Below are 13,441 nucleotides of genomic sequence, written 5' to 3'. Positions count from 1 at the left end.
GGCTGGGGGAAAAGAGTTTAGCTTTATTCTTTGTACTAACAAATCCTGTTTTGTAACTATCCTGAAGATAATGCTTCCATTGTTTGCCGAAAGCTTTCAAACAATGTGCAACACAACTGTAAAAGCAGCAAGAAACTCTTGTCTTTATTGTCTCCCAAGCAAGGGTCCTCACCAGAATGTCTGTGCTGTAATAGGAAGGTTTTTCTTTGTGGAAATTGAATAGTCTCTTCATTGATATTAATAGCACACTAGAGATGTTAGCCATGATGCAGAGTACCAGGACTGTAGAGTAGGGAACCTGATATTGCAGGGGGAAAAATGACAGTCCTATTGCTGCTCAGTGTGGGAGACATCCTTCCAAGAGAACAGTTTGCATAATGGCATCCTAGGTTAACTGTTTACTATAGGCATTTTAATCTCCAGCTCTTTTAATATAGATGTAATTACTGTCGCTTGCTCTCGTACTTATTAACTCTACAGCTCCGTTTCTGATTCAGTCTGAACAAATTAGTTTTAAAAATGACTTTCTAGAAAATCCGTGCAGTGTGCTTGTACAGTGCATTCTACTGTATATACAGTGCATGCTTTAATAGTAATAGAATGTCAGTTTCCTTTTCAGAGTCAAATGAGAGAGAATTTATACCAAAAACAAAGAAAAAAATGACAAAGGGCACATCTTCAAAGCAGAGTGTTGTAATACATAGAGTATTTGGAGAAATGTGGAAAATGTGTATCAAGGCCAGTAGCAGTTTTGGTTACCAATTAACTATTTCCTTCATTTGAGTAACTCGTCTCAAACAGAAGAGTGTGCTGTTCCACCACATGTTGGAAAATGTGAGCATCTGAATAAAATTTCATCAATCTTATTAAAATATGTAGGGACTTTGGTCTTCTTGGGTGCAAATCAGCCTACAGACTCAGAAGCATTTGTTAACAATAAGACTGGTGAGGGTTTTTAATAACAAAATTACAAATACCATATCTAATTGTAAGTATATTACTTTTATACTCTGGTTTAAAAAAAAAAACTTTTTATGAGGAAAAGTACCTCAGTCAAAGCACCTTGTGTGATTAGCGCTATTGTATTCTTAAATTTTGATTGATAGAGATAATAGTTTTCACTTAAAAATACAGACAGGTACTTTAACTTTCCATGACAATAGCTATTTGCATTTCTTTTATCTTTTTGTTTAACATTTGTGGGGGTTGGGATGGATTTGATTATTAACTCTTATTGCACACTAAGGTAAATGCTAAAACAAAGCTTTTGTTAAAGCTTCAAAGGTAAAACAGCAAATATTGTTTTTAGGCTTCAATATTTAAAGGCTGTTAAAGGATACCTCAAAAATATTTTCACATGACCATGACCAAGGATATCACTTTGTTGTAAGGTAAGAGAGAGTAGCTTTTTTTCCCCTGTAAAGATGGGCAGGCTTCTGCATTGCTGATTTCTTGGCAGGCTGAAGACTTTTACGTATGAGAGAGAGAGAGAGAGAGGGGTGGGGGGAGGGATAACAGTTTAGACTAGTGCTATCTGTCTCACGTGAAAAAAGATTCAAAATGTAAGTTCACAAGAATCTGAAAGATACTAGCACAGACGGTTCAAAAGAATGGACACTGTGAAGAGCAAAATATCACGCAATGGAGCATTTGTAAAATGTGGATATGTATATTATGTTTGAAGCCAAGAAAGCTAGAAGGTTCATTTCTGTTAAACCAAAAATGAGTAAATAAAATAATCAATAGCACACAAGTTGCAAAAGGAGTGCACCACGCACTAGTGGGTTGTGGAAGTGTGTTCAGAATTGTGTAGTTTTGGGTTCAGAAGTGTGTAGTTTTGAAAGGTAGAGTTCACAGTTGTGGGTACTGAAAGTAACACTTTTTTGTCTTTAAATGTTGCCAGAGTAACACTGTAAGACTACAGATTCAGTGGCTGTTCCACAGTGATTGGGGAGGAATCTTTCATATGACTACTTCAGTTATATGTGAGGTCAAGTTTCAAGATGAGACTTATAATACAGCCGAAATGGTTAATGGTTGGCATTAACTAATGTATGAAGAGTCATTTTAAGAAACCGTGAAGATGTTGCAAGGCTAAAATGCACTGTAAGGTTTGATCATTTTGCTCTCTCAACATTCTGTAAGATGTTCTCTTATCATTTGATTGGACATTTGACAGGTTTGATACTTTCTGGGAACATGTTATGGTCCTTAAGTCTGAAGAAACCAAAAAGGGCTAGTAGCTCTCTTATGTTAAGTAATTTATATGAGTCAAATAACCAGTCTGTCAGTGAAAGATGCTAGACTTATGGCCATAGTTCAAATTTTGTACAGTAAGCAATGTGTACTTAACTTGCCTGTTAGCTGTACTTGTATTATATATGATTGATTTAAAAAAAATTACATGAATTGCGATTAGTATAGGGATGTTGGTCAAAACTGAGTGTTTCTTTTCCACCATTGTGATAGAAATGAAATGTAATATTATTATTTTAAATGGAGGAAATTTTCAGGGCTTAGATTTATCCTCATGATATTTATTTTATTTCAATTTTAGAATAAATAAAAAGTGCCCACATGTGGGCTTTGATTTTTAATAATTTGCTGGATGCTCAAAGTGCAATATGAGCAGCTCACTTCTTCCACCAAACAGCAGCACATCAGCAAATACAAACACTATGCATTTGCCTGTGGCACAATCCATCTACCCTTCTTCAAAGACCAGGTGAATAAACGCACCCTGCCTTCCACACTTTGCATTTCCACCTACATTTCACTTTCCAAATAGGTAATAATGACACCTGGATCAGAATATGGCGCCTATAGTATCTCATAACAGTCAATATATATCGCAGAATAAAAAAAATCACCATCCTGATAACTATTGTGGAACCACTTCTATATTGTAGTCTTTAAGTTATTCAAATTTTTAAATTTTTTAGGTTCTCAGACTTCAACTCTAGTTTAAGAGGCCATTTCTGATGAAGGCCTATGAGCACCTCTTTACTAGTCATTGTTTAGCAAAATCATTATGCACATCAGAGTCTCTAAATTTAAAAAAAAGTTGAACTATAAACAAAATAGGATATAAAAGTACATTAATTCATGTTTGGCTTCTGTGCAGCCCTTAATTTTTTTTCAAACTAAGCTTCCCCCCCCCACTCCAAAACAAAATAAAATCATAAAGATAATAGATAATGAAGGCAAATATCAGCCTAGTTGTCTAGACTTAACTATAACTTGGTTAGATTTGAAAGAAAAAAATAGTCTGTATTATTCCATTATTGGACCTCACAATTTAAAAAATGCCAATTGTGGTTCTGAGATGTTTATATTTCAGTGCTTCCAGGAAGCCTTGCAGTAAATAATTAAAACAGAAATGTTCAGTTAATATATTCAGTTGTGAAACTAAAGTTGTCGCTAACAAAAATCAATCCATCAATAAATATTAAATCAGATTTCTGAAACTGTCTTTAAAAGAGAGACTGCTTTCTAGGTATTGAAATGGAGTTTTTCCCCAGAGGTTTTGGTTTCTAATCGTATTTATCCCTTGTAGGCTCTTCAAGGCAGGGATGTTGGCCCTGATCCTGCAAACACTTATGCCTGTAAGCAACTTTCTGCAAGTGAGAAGTCTCATTGAGATACTACTCACCTGTGTAAAGTTACTCAAGGGAGCCAGTATGTGAGGGAGGAGGGACTTTGTTCATCACATTTTGGCTTCTGTATAATGCCTCACACATGCTCTAGTACTATAAAGTACTACTGTATAATTAGTACAATCTTCCTCCCCAGGCCCCTCAATTTCAATGTCTGATTTAGATTATTGATTGAATATAGCTTTATAATCATCACTCACAATTTGGGCCCCTGCAGCACTCACACAAGTCGCTCTTACGGATACGATTAGTCCCACTGAAGAAACTACCCACGTGAGTAAAGGTTGCAGGATGAAGCTAGTAGGGTACAATCCTACTGTGAGCTCAATGGCAAAGCTTATTTTGACTTCAGTGGGAGCAGACTCAGGGCCAGTGTGACTAGTCAGAACCCAATCCAAGTCCCACTGAAATCAATGGGAGGCTTTCCGCTGACATTAGTAGGCACTGGATCAGGCTCTTAATCCATTGAGAATCATTGCCGGCACTGTATTTTTTTTTTAAATGACAATCTGCTCCCCGAAACAGTCCTGCTTTAACAAATGACCGTAAAAATAACTTTTAGCCAAAGATCTCCAAGTGCATTGCAAAGATAGGCATTTCCTGCATTCTCCCCGTCTCACCGGTGGATACACTGAGACGCAGAGTGGTTAAGGCCAAACATTTCAATCATGTCTACTAAAATCCCCATCCTGCAAATACTTACACTTGTTAGTAACTTTACTCATGTCTGCAGTGCCATTAAAGTCAGTGAGACTACCTGCATACATAAAGTTACTCATGTGTACAGATGTTTGCAGGATAGGGGCCTAAATTTGCATGTCAAAGTTTTGGGGTTCTCAGGCAGCTCAAACTTGTGTTTTTTGGAAAACGTAGACCTAAGCCCAAGATCACATACCCAGTCACTGAGTGATTCCCTGGTAGAACTGAAATAATCATCTTTGCTTCTAGCCCTGTGTTCAAGTTGCTAGACCATGCTCGCCTCCCTTGAGCAAACACTAGTTTGGGGTTTTTTTTGTAGCTGTGTACTGAATATGCTCCACAGGTGTTTAGAAAAATAGGCAAATGTTATATAGGATTTGAGACGTTACCAAGAGAGAACTTTATTTGAAGTAGTCATGTTCAGCTACTTTGGTTTTTTAAAAATTCAATTTTAATATGGTCTACTTGTATCCTGCAAGTCTATTCTGTGTTGCAAAGTGTAATAACACAGGTTTGCCTGAACCATCCAGAAAATAGATACAATAGAACTGATAAACATGGAAAATAGATTTAAAGAACCTGATCAAGATAGGGTGACCAGATGTCCCGATTTTATAGGGTGACCAGATGTCCCAATTTTATAGGGACAGTCCTGATATTCGGGGCTTTTTCTTATATAGGCACCTATTACCCCCCACCCTTGTCCTGATTTTTCACATTTTCTATCTGGTCACCCTAGATCAAGATCACATTTACAGCAAAGTGGAATAAAAACCTTTATTGCTGTGACTCTAACAGTAAGTAGTATGTCAGCGTTCGTGTATTTTAGTTGCAAGATTTTGATGTTTTACATAGTGTAGTGAAAGTGAGACCTGCCTATTATACAGTAGTATTGTGCCTGTCTTTTCAGGCCTCAATCTAGAAAATCTTTACTTACAGAAGTAATCCCATTGAAGCCAGTGGGACTGCTTGCAAGCACTTATAGGTCTTGGACCTTAGTCTCCGATATTTTATTATTAGAACTATGTAAAACTTCTCATTAGACGTGTATTAAAAAATCTTCTAATTTTTGCAAATTAGCAAAAAATCAAAATACAGTACTTTCCATTTTCATCTTGATTTTAAACATTTTTGTCTTACTAAAAATGTCCTTTTTCAGAGGTGAAAAGGTGACATGTAATTGTGAAAATTCTGTCTTTGCAAAATAAATGGTAAATAAGTGAATTTCCTTCTGAAAGGCTTTGGTGAAAATTCTGATTTTTTACCCCAGAGTGAAATGGATGGCAAAAAGCTGCACCAGATCCTGGAAATGGCATACTCTGTCAGTTGATCAGTTTCACAAACACTTCCCAGAGACCCCACCTTTACTGTGTGAATTTTGTGAAACCAAGTTTTATGCAGCCTTATTATTTCACACACCAAAATTTCGTTGAGTTTCTGTTTCATGTTTTATTGTGTAGATCAGCAAATGCTTGCATATTTGTCTGTCTCTACTGAATTAACATATTAGATTTTGTGTGTTCTTCGGCACACTGTTTAGAAAATCAACATTTCAGTGAAATTGTTAGTTTTTATTCTGTTAACGCTTTTGGTCAATTGACATGGAATTAATTCTAAACACTGTTAGTAACTTGATCTAAATTAATAAACAAATGTTTTTCTTTTCTCTTGTACCATATGTTGATCCCAATTACATGAACAGAAAGTGGCAGATTGTCATGTTTCTTAAAGGATTGCATAGTGTTTTGCATAAGAGAGAGTATACAAGATGCAGCGATATACGTTGTAACACACTTGCTGTTGTTTTTCCTTTCTGCTCTATTTTTTACTGACACCCATTTTTCTTCTTAACCCTCTGCACTTGGTGTAAAAAGAGGACACAAACACCCCAAATACAAGTAAAATACTTTCTGAATTAAGCATGAAAGATGCATCTGCTCTAGAACTGTATCTTTTGGAAAGGGGAGGGGAGGGGCAGAGAGAGTACATAAATAGAATTACAGGGGTTACAAACACACACAAAAAAATTAACTAAGCAGAGACCTATTCAAGCAAGTCTGGGTTCTGAAACAAAGGACGTGAGTCATATATTATTCAAAGTGAAACTAAATTGATAGACATCAAGATTAAGAAAGTTTATGGTAGAGAACAAAGATGTCTCATCTTCAGGGATTTTTTTCCTCTCCCTCCCTTCCCTCCCCCCCAAACACCACATTGTTCTTGTTGAACCGAAGAGCCTCACGCTGGCTGGTACTGATAAGCAGCAGTCCTGTGACTTTATTGTTTTTATTAACTCTCTCTGAAAGTCATTCACCATTAAACACAATTGAATTCATTTGTTGTTTTATTTATGTTTGTACTTGCTAATGTGGTAACAATGACAATGCTTCAGATGTTGTCGCTAGTACTGATCTGCCAATGACATTGTGGTATCCTCTTTGTCTCCAGGGTAAGAAGAGTGACCTTTTTGGGTGGCTGTAACTGAAGATTGCTTTGCAGAAGCAACTAAAGTAGGTAAATACAAATACCATTTTGCACTTAATTTGTATAGACTGACCTGCCTATATATGGGCCCAATCCTGCAAAACCCATGACTATTCCTTACTTGCGGAAGTAGCCCCTGCATTTAAATGGGAATACTTGCGTGAGTAAGGACTGTAGGATTGGGCTCTAACAAAGTTTTTCTAACCATATTCTGCCCTAACTTTTAAACCGTGTTCATCTCCAACTAAGCCAATGGGTTAGACCCTCAGTTAAAACGTAGGGAAAAACACATAGGTGGCCCTTTTGGCTCACACCCAGCTGCCTCTGGGGCCATTTGGCCACCAATCTTGTCCTCGGTCTATATGAGAGTAATCTTCTCTAATTTATGTTGGCTGTCTATTATCCAACTGGCTCTCCTTGCAGCTGGGAATCATGTCATGCCCTCTTTCTCTCAAAGATGCCCCACTCCTCCCCACTCCTCTGAGGGGTGTCAGAGTTGCTTCAGTCTCCTAGCCAGCTGAAGATTCAATAACATAAGATGAATCCCGAGGGATGGTCAAATTGGTATTATGGCTGCTTTGATTCGGGCTAACACAATAGTGTAAGAGCAGAATTTGGCTCTTAATCTGGTTACTACTTCTTATTCTTGTAACAGTTGAAATACATGCTTTTTGGTCTTTTGGGGCATAGCAAAACCAAACCAAAACAACAAAAAAAAATCAGCTCCCTGAAAGCATTCTTTTTTTAAAAACAATATGAAAATCCTTTACTTCTTCCTTAACTCCTTGCCTTTCTTTTTGTTGAGTTCTGTAAGTTTAAAGTTAGAAAGGAATATTAACATCACAAAAGTAGTGATTCATAAAATTAACTTGCAGAAGACAGGAGTAACACATGTCAGTGTTTGGTATTGAAGTGGTGTCATCTGACTGAGGTTCATATGGCTGCTTTATAATCACCTTCTTTCAGAAATTAATAGTCGGTTAAGCACCATAGCAACAAGCAACACTGATGTAACCGTTAAACGGTGGCTGCCGTTTGCTGTGATGTCAGTGCTGTTCCCTTGACCTTCTTTGAATATAAAATGATGATTTCATTTTAAATTTAGAATTTTACAGAATGATTAAATGTATCAAAGAATTAGAGCTATTTTCATTATTTATTTATTTATTTATTAAAATACATGTTAAGGAAAAAATCCCGACGCGTTCTCTTCTGTTTCAAATTAAAATAGATTTATGGATAATGTGTTCTTTAGCTCTTTGTTGCCAAAAAAAAAAAAAAAAAAAAAAAATCTATTCAGGCAGGATGAAATTCATGGAGTTCAAGCGAATATTGCAATCTATGGCTGTTCCTGTGGTTTATGTCAGCAACACGGTATGCCTTCCCTTGGAATGTGGATGTTATTATTGTTTGCTTAAGGGGTGCCTAGGATGTCTTAGGTATTTTTCAGACATTTGATCAGGGCAGACCCTGCCCTGAGAAGCTCACAGTCCAAGGAATAGAGCTGTTTTGTTTCTCCTTTTGGTTTGATTTTAAATTGGCCTGATGCATAACGAAAATCTTTGCACACTGGGATACATCAACCCCCCCCTCATGCTTTACAGTATGCTTGTAAAGAAGAGCTTATGCTGCAATATGTGGACATCATATTACATGACCTATGTGAGTTTAGGAATACTATTTGCAGTACAAAGCAATGTTTTAAACTAACCTGAAGTTTCTGACCTACATCTCTGCAAAAGCAAAGATACTTTGTATTACAGTAGCCATGGCACAACACATGCTTGGGCTTGTCCTCTTGCAAACATCATGTAACGCTAAGTAGCTTCAATGAGTAAGAATCACAATGTATAAGGCCAGAAGGGACCATTAAATCATCTAGTCTGACCTGCATATCACTTTTAATCCAGTTCCCCCATGTATTAAGCCCAGTAACTTGTGTTTTGACTAAAGCACAACTTGTTGTTACACATCTTCCAGAAAAGCATCTAGACTTGATTTGAAGACCTCTTGGAGAATCTACCACTTCTTCTTTGAGTGCTTGCTCATATCTATTCCACATTAGGTGAGTGTGCTCGCCACATGCACCGGTGCTGGAAGTTTTTCTCTCAGCAGTATCCGTAGGAGAGCGGCTCTGCTGCCCTCTGGAGTGACGCCCACATGGTGCAGTATAATGAGTGCCGCTGGCTTCCCCGACCCTCAGTTCCTCCTTGCCACCAGTGACGGTGCATGGAACGTTCGCTGCTCTTACTAGCATTGCTTAGGCTTTGTTTGTATGAACTAGAGTTCTTGTAAAGTTAGTATACATAGTTAGTAGTTGAGTTAGTTAGCCCTTAGCAGTAGTTTAGAGTTTTGTTAGTCCCAGGCTTTAACCCCTGCGATTGCTGTAAACGGCCCATGCCCGTGAGCGATCTGCATAGTAGCTGTCTCAGGTGCCTTGGTGAAGGCCACATAAGTGATAAGCGTCAAATCTGTAAGTCCTTTAAACCTAGGACTAAGAGCTTGAGATCAGACTCGGAGCGCTCCTGATGGAGTCGGCGCTCCCTCTAGCCCCGGAGCAAAGGTCCGACTCAGCACCCAGCGCCACGGCATCGGTGCATAGTGCTGCGCCATCAACAAGCCGGCACCGATCCCCGTCCATGGCTTCGGCCAAGAAGTTGAAGACCGGTGGAGGATGGTCTCCTATTCCCCGCAAGGGGAAGGACAGGGCTGGGGTGAGCTAAGACCCACACCAGGCAGCTCATCTCTCCCGTCGGGAAGTCGGGCCTCGGCTCATGTCGAGTGATGCAGCCCACCCTGTTCCTTGCCTGGAAGCCTGGACACAGAGGTGGGCCTTCATCAACTTCAGGGACCCTTCTCAGGGAGTCTTCTCGAGCAGGAGGTTCAGGGGCTCTTACAGGCGTCAGGGCATCCAGATTTACCCATACCTCGATGATTGGCTGGTCAAAGGCAACTCCAAGGCTCAGGTTCAACATGATATCACTGCTCTTTGGGACTACTGGTCAACCACAAAAAGTCCATGTTAGTTCCAGTTCAAAGGATAGAATTAATTGGGGCCAGGATTGAATCGACCTGGGCGAGAGCATTCCTGCTGTTTGTCAGGTTTCAGGCCCTGACAGGCCTCATTGCGGAAGTGTCCACGTTTCCCCTCGCCAGCACTGGTTCCACACGCTCATGAACGTGGTGGTGGCCCCTCCCTGGCACCTTCAATACTGTTTGGACCTGCTGTCACACAATCACGGTTGGCTCCTACACCCCAGCCTCGCGTCCCTACACCTCTTGGAGTGGATGCTCCGTGGTTGAACCCGGAGGAGTGTACCTGCTCGGAGGAGGTCCAGCAGGTCCTCCTGGGAAGTAGGAAGCCATTCACAAGACTAACTTACCTGGCCAAGTGGACAAGGCTTTCCCACTGGGTGTCAGAGCGCAGTAATTCTCCCTCGCATTCTTCAGTGCATACTGCAGCTCAGGAACCAGCACAGGAACCAACTGGTGCATTCTTCCATCAGAGTGCACCTTGCAGCCATCTTTGCATTCCACCAGCCGATCCAAGGTCAGACTGTCTTTTCTCCTGACATGACTGTCAGGTTCCTGAGGGGCCTTGAGAGGCTTTCGCCACAGGTTCGGGCCCGTGTCCCACAGTGGGACCTTAACCTGGTCCTCTCCAGGCTCACCGTCCTGCCTTTCGAGCTGCTGGGCTCCTGCTCCCTTTCTTACTTGTCCTGGAAGGTAGTTTTCCCGGTGGCGGGGATGTCGGCAAGATGAGTCTCAGAGATTAAGGGCTTGACCTTGGAACCGCCTTACACAGTGTTTTATAAGGACAAAGTCCAGCTGCAGCTCCACCCAGCCTTCCCGTCGAAGGTGGTATCTTCCTTCCACATGAGCCAGGATGTATTCCTGCCAGTGTTCTGTCCCAAGCCGCACAGGACTGCTGAGGAGAGGCGTCTGGACGTCCGGAGGGCCTTGGCTTTTTACTTGGCACGTACCAAGCCTTTCCGTAAATCAACCCAGCTCTTCATCGCTACAGTGGATAGGGTGAAGGGCCTTCCGGTTTTTTTGCAGAGGATTTCCAACTGGATCACCTCTTGCATAAAGACCTGTTACGAGCTAGCAAAGGTCCTGCTGCCACTGATCGTCAGGGCCCATTCATCTAGCGCACAGGTGTCTTCCGCGGCCTTCCTGGCACACATCCCGATCCAGGACATCTGTAGAGATGCGACATGGTCCTTTGTCCACACATTCACGTCTCATTATGCCATCACCCAGCAGTCCAGAGGTGACGCTGGGTTTGTCAGAGCTGCATTACAATCTGCGCAGCTGTGAACTCCTACCCGCCTCCATGGGAACTGCTGGGAGTCACCTAATGCGGAATGGACATGAGCAAGCCCTCGAAGAAGAAAAGACAGTTACCTGTTCCATAACTGGTGTTCTTTGAGAGATGTTGCTCATGTCCATTCCATGACCCACCTTCCTTCCCCTCTGTCGGAGTTCCCGTCAAGAAGGAACTGAGGGTCGGGGAAGCCAGCGGTGCCCCTTATACCGCACCATGTGGGCACCACTCCAGAGGGTGCCAGAGCTGCTTGCCTTCGGATACTGCTGAGGGAAAAATTTCCGGCCCCGGCGCATGTGGCGAGCACACACACCTAATGTGAAATGGACATGGGCAACACATCTTAAAGAGCACCAGTTAGGGAACAGGTAACTGTCTTTTCCCTTTGTAGTTTGTTTCAGTGATCAGCTACAGTACATACATGCACAAGTGCAGTACCTGATTCCGTGGCCAATTATGGATCCTGTCCTGCTTCCATTGAAGCCAATGGCATGACTTTACATGATGATTTCAGTGGCAGCAGAACTGGTCTCTGTTTTTACACAATATAAAATAAATACAAAACAATTGACACCTGGGCTGACAAGTTGCAGATCGAGTTTCTGGGAATTGACACTGCAAAGATGATAAAACATGGGAAGAGGAGTTTGTAATGGAAATGGTCACGGAGTCCTAGCTAGAGTGGTGCCGCTGAAATAAGAAGGGGGTAAGGGTTTTTGGTTGATTTGAAATTGAGCTCAGCTGCTTGATTGCTGAATTTCAGGTGAATCCCATCTTCTGTGTTAGTAGTTAAAGTGGCTCAGTGCATTCACAATGCAATGCTCTTCACTTCTTCAAGAACAGTTGTATGGTCTCTGCTTCCCAGAACTGCGTGGAAATCTGGTCTCAGGCATACAAAGTCGGATGAGAAGACAGGGGTGATGCAGTAGATTTTTTGCTCTAGATATTTTCTGTGAGAGCTCTGAAGAATGCACACAGTGACAAAAATAACTGAATAAACATAGTAAAGGGTTTTGATGGTTAAACCTTCGCAATTCAGATGTTTGTATTCTCCCTTATTTAACATTATTAATCATAATGTCTAATTAAATTGCTTTACAAACCAGAGCCAGCTTTCTTCAAAGTGAGAATCGGAGGTAAAATATTGATTTTTTTTTTTCCCTTTAAGGGGGGGGGGGGAGGGAAATGTATTTATAGAGAAATATGCTCAATAGTACTAGTTTTCCTGCAGTAGTCATTTGTTTAAATGTTACATAAAGGCATTTTCGGTAATCAAACAAATTCAGTGGGCATTGTAAGTCAGGAATAGCTTGCATGCTGCAAAATTGGAAAGTGCAAAAACATGTTACTAAAGTTGTACATTATTGATAACAAAAGGTACATGCGGACTTTCAAGATAGCAGAGATAGTATCCTTTAGAAAACCCCTAACGAGAAAAAATCAACACAAAAGGATTTTGCAAAGTTACACTTAGTTTAAAATTTCAACTCTTAATGCATGGCAGAGTTAAATGGTGATTAAATATTGATAACAAAACTGTAGCTGCTTGTAATTCAGGATCCAGTGAGACAATCAACAAATTAATCTTTGGGTCTGAGCTCAGTTCGTGCTCTTGTATATTTTTTTCTCTACAGGGCAGAACCAGTAAATGCTGTATTTTTTTCTGTCCCCTTAAGTGTGGCATAAAGATGAGCCAAAAGGTTTTTCTTTCCACTGGATAATAAAATAGGCCACACCATTTTTCTTTATGGAAAATAACCCCCCATGTAGGATGCCAGAGATTTCTCTTAGAGTTCCCACCCGCTTGTTTGGTCAGGAGAGAGCCACTCCCTGACAGAATGTGTAACAAAGGCATGGCACAGTGACACTTCCATACATCCCTCTTGTGCTTTCCCCTGCTGGCAGCTGTCTGCAGAGCTCCCATAATCAGGGCTCTGTGCAAAAGTTCAGACAGCCTCAAAATATGCTAACTTTTGCAAAGGTTCCTTCTTGTTGCTACAGGTTTGGGGAGATGATGTGCCGAGTACACTCATTGCCCTGGTTCTCCCCTTTCCTGTGTGTGGCTCCCCAATCCCTCCGGGGGTAGGCTGTTATGGAAGTGACTGCTCCCACCTGCTGCACAGGTAGGGAGAGACCCATGCACAGAACAATAGGGACCAGTGGTGACTATGGAATATTGGAATTTATAAGAGTAATTCTTCGCTTTAGCGCTTAGCTTCTTTCACTTAAGGATCTCAAAGCACTCTATGAAACAGCAAAGATACAATACCCCTGT

At 40.9% G+C, this 13,441-nt stretch overlaps 1 protein-coding gene across 13 annotated transcripts in view; it reads left to right on the top strand.

The window, feature by feature from the left end:
• The window catches only part of FOXP1 (forkhead box P1), a 508,113-nt gene that overhangs the window by 210,536 nt on the left and 284,136 nt on the right, over positions 1–13,441 (top strand). For 8 of the 13 annotated variants that reach the window (XM_054033886.1, XM_054033882.1, XM_054033896.1 and 5 more), the window contains one exon: positions 6,804–6,865. The gene's annotated coding sequence lies outside the window, so the exon portion shown is untranslated. Of the gene's footprint in view, positions 1–6,803; positions 6,870–13,441 lie in introns of all 13 variants that reach the window. The other 5 variants (XM_054033884.1, XM_054033881.1, XM_054033877.1 and 2 more) reach the window with 1 other exon arrangement.

This window comes from Malaclemys terrapin, chromosome 7 (assembly GCF_027887155.1).
Source record: "Malaclemys terrapin pileata isolate rMalTer1 chromosome 7, rMalTer1.hap1, whole genome shotgun sequence".
Lineage (NCBI taxonomy): Eukaryota > Metazoa > Chordata > Testudines > Emydidae > Malaclemys > Malaclemys terrapin.
Note: the sequence above shows the minus strand (reverse complement) of the source record. Positions and strands in the feature narration are given on the sequence as shown.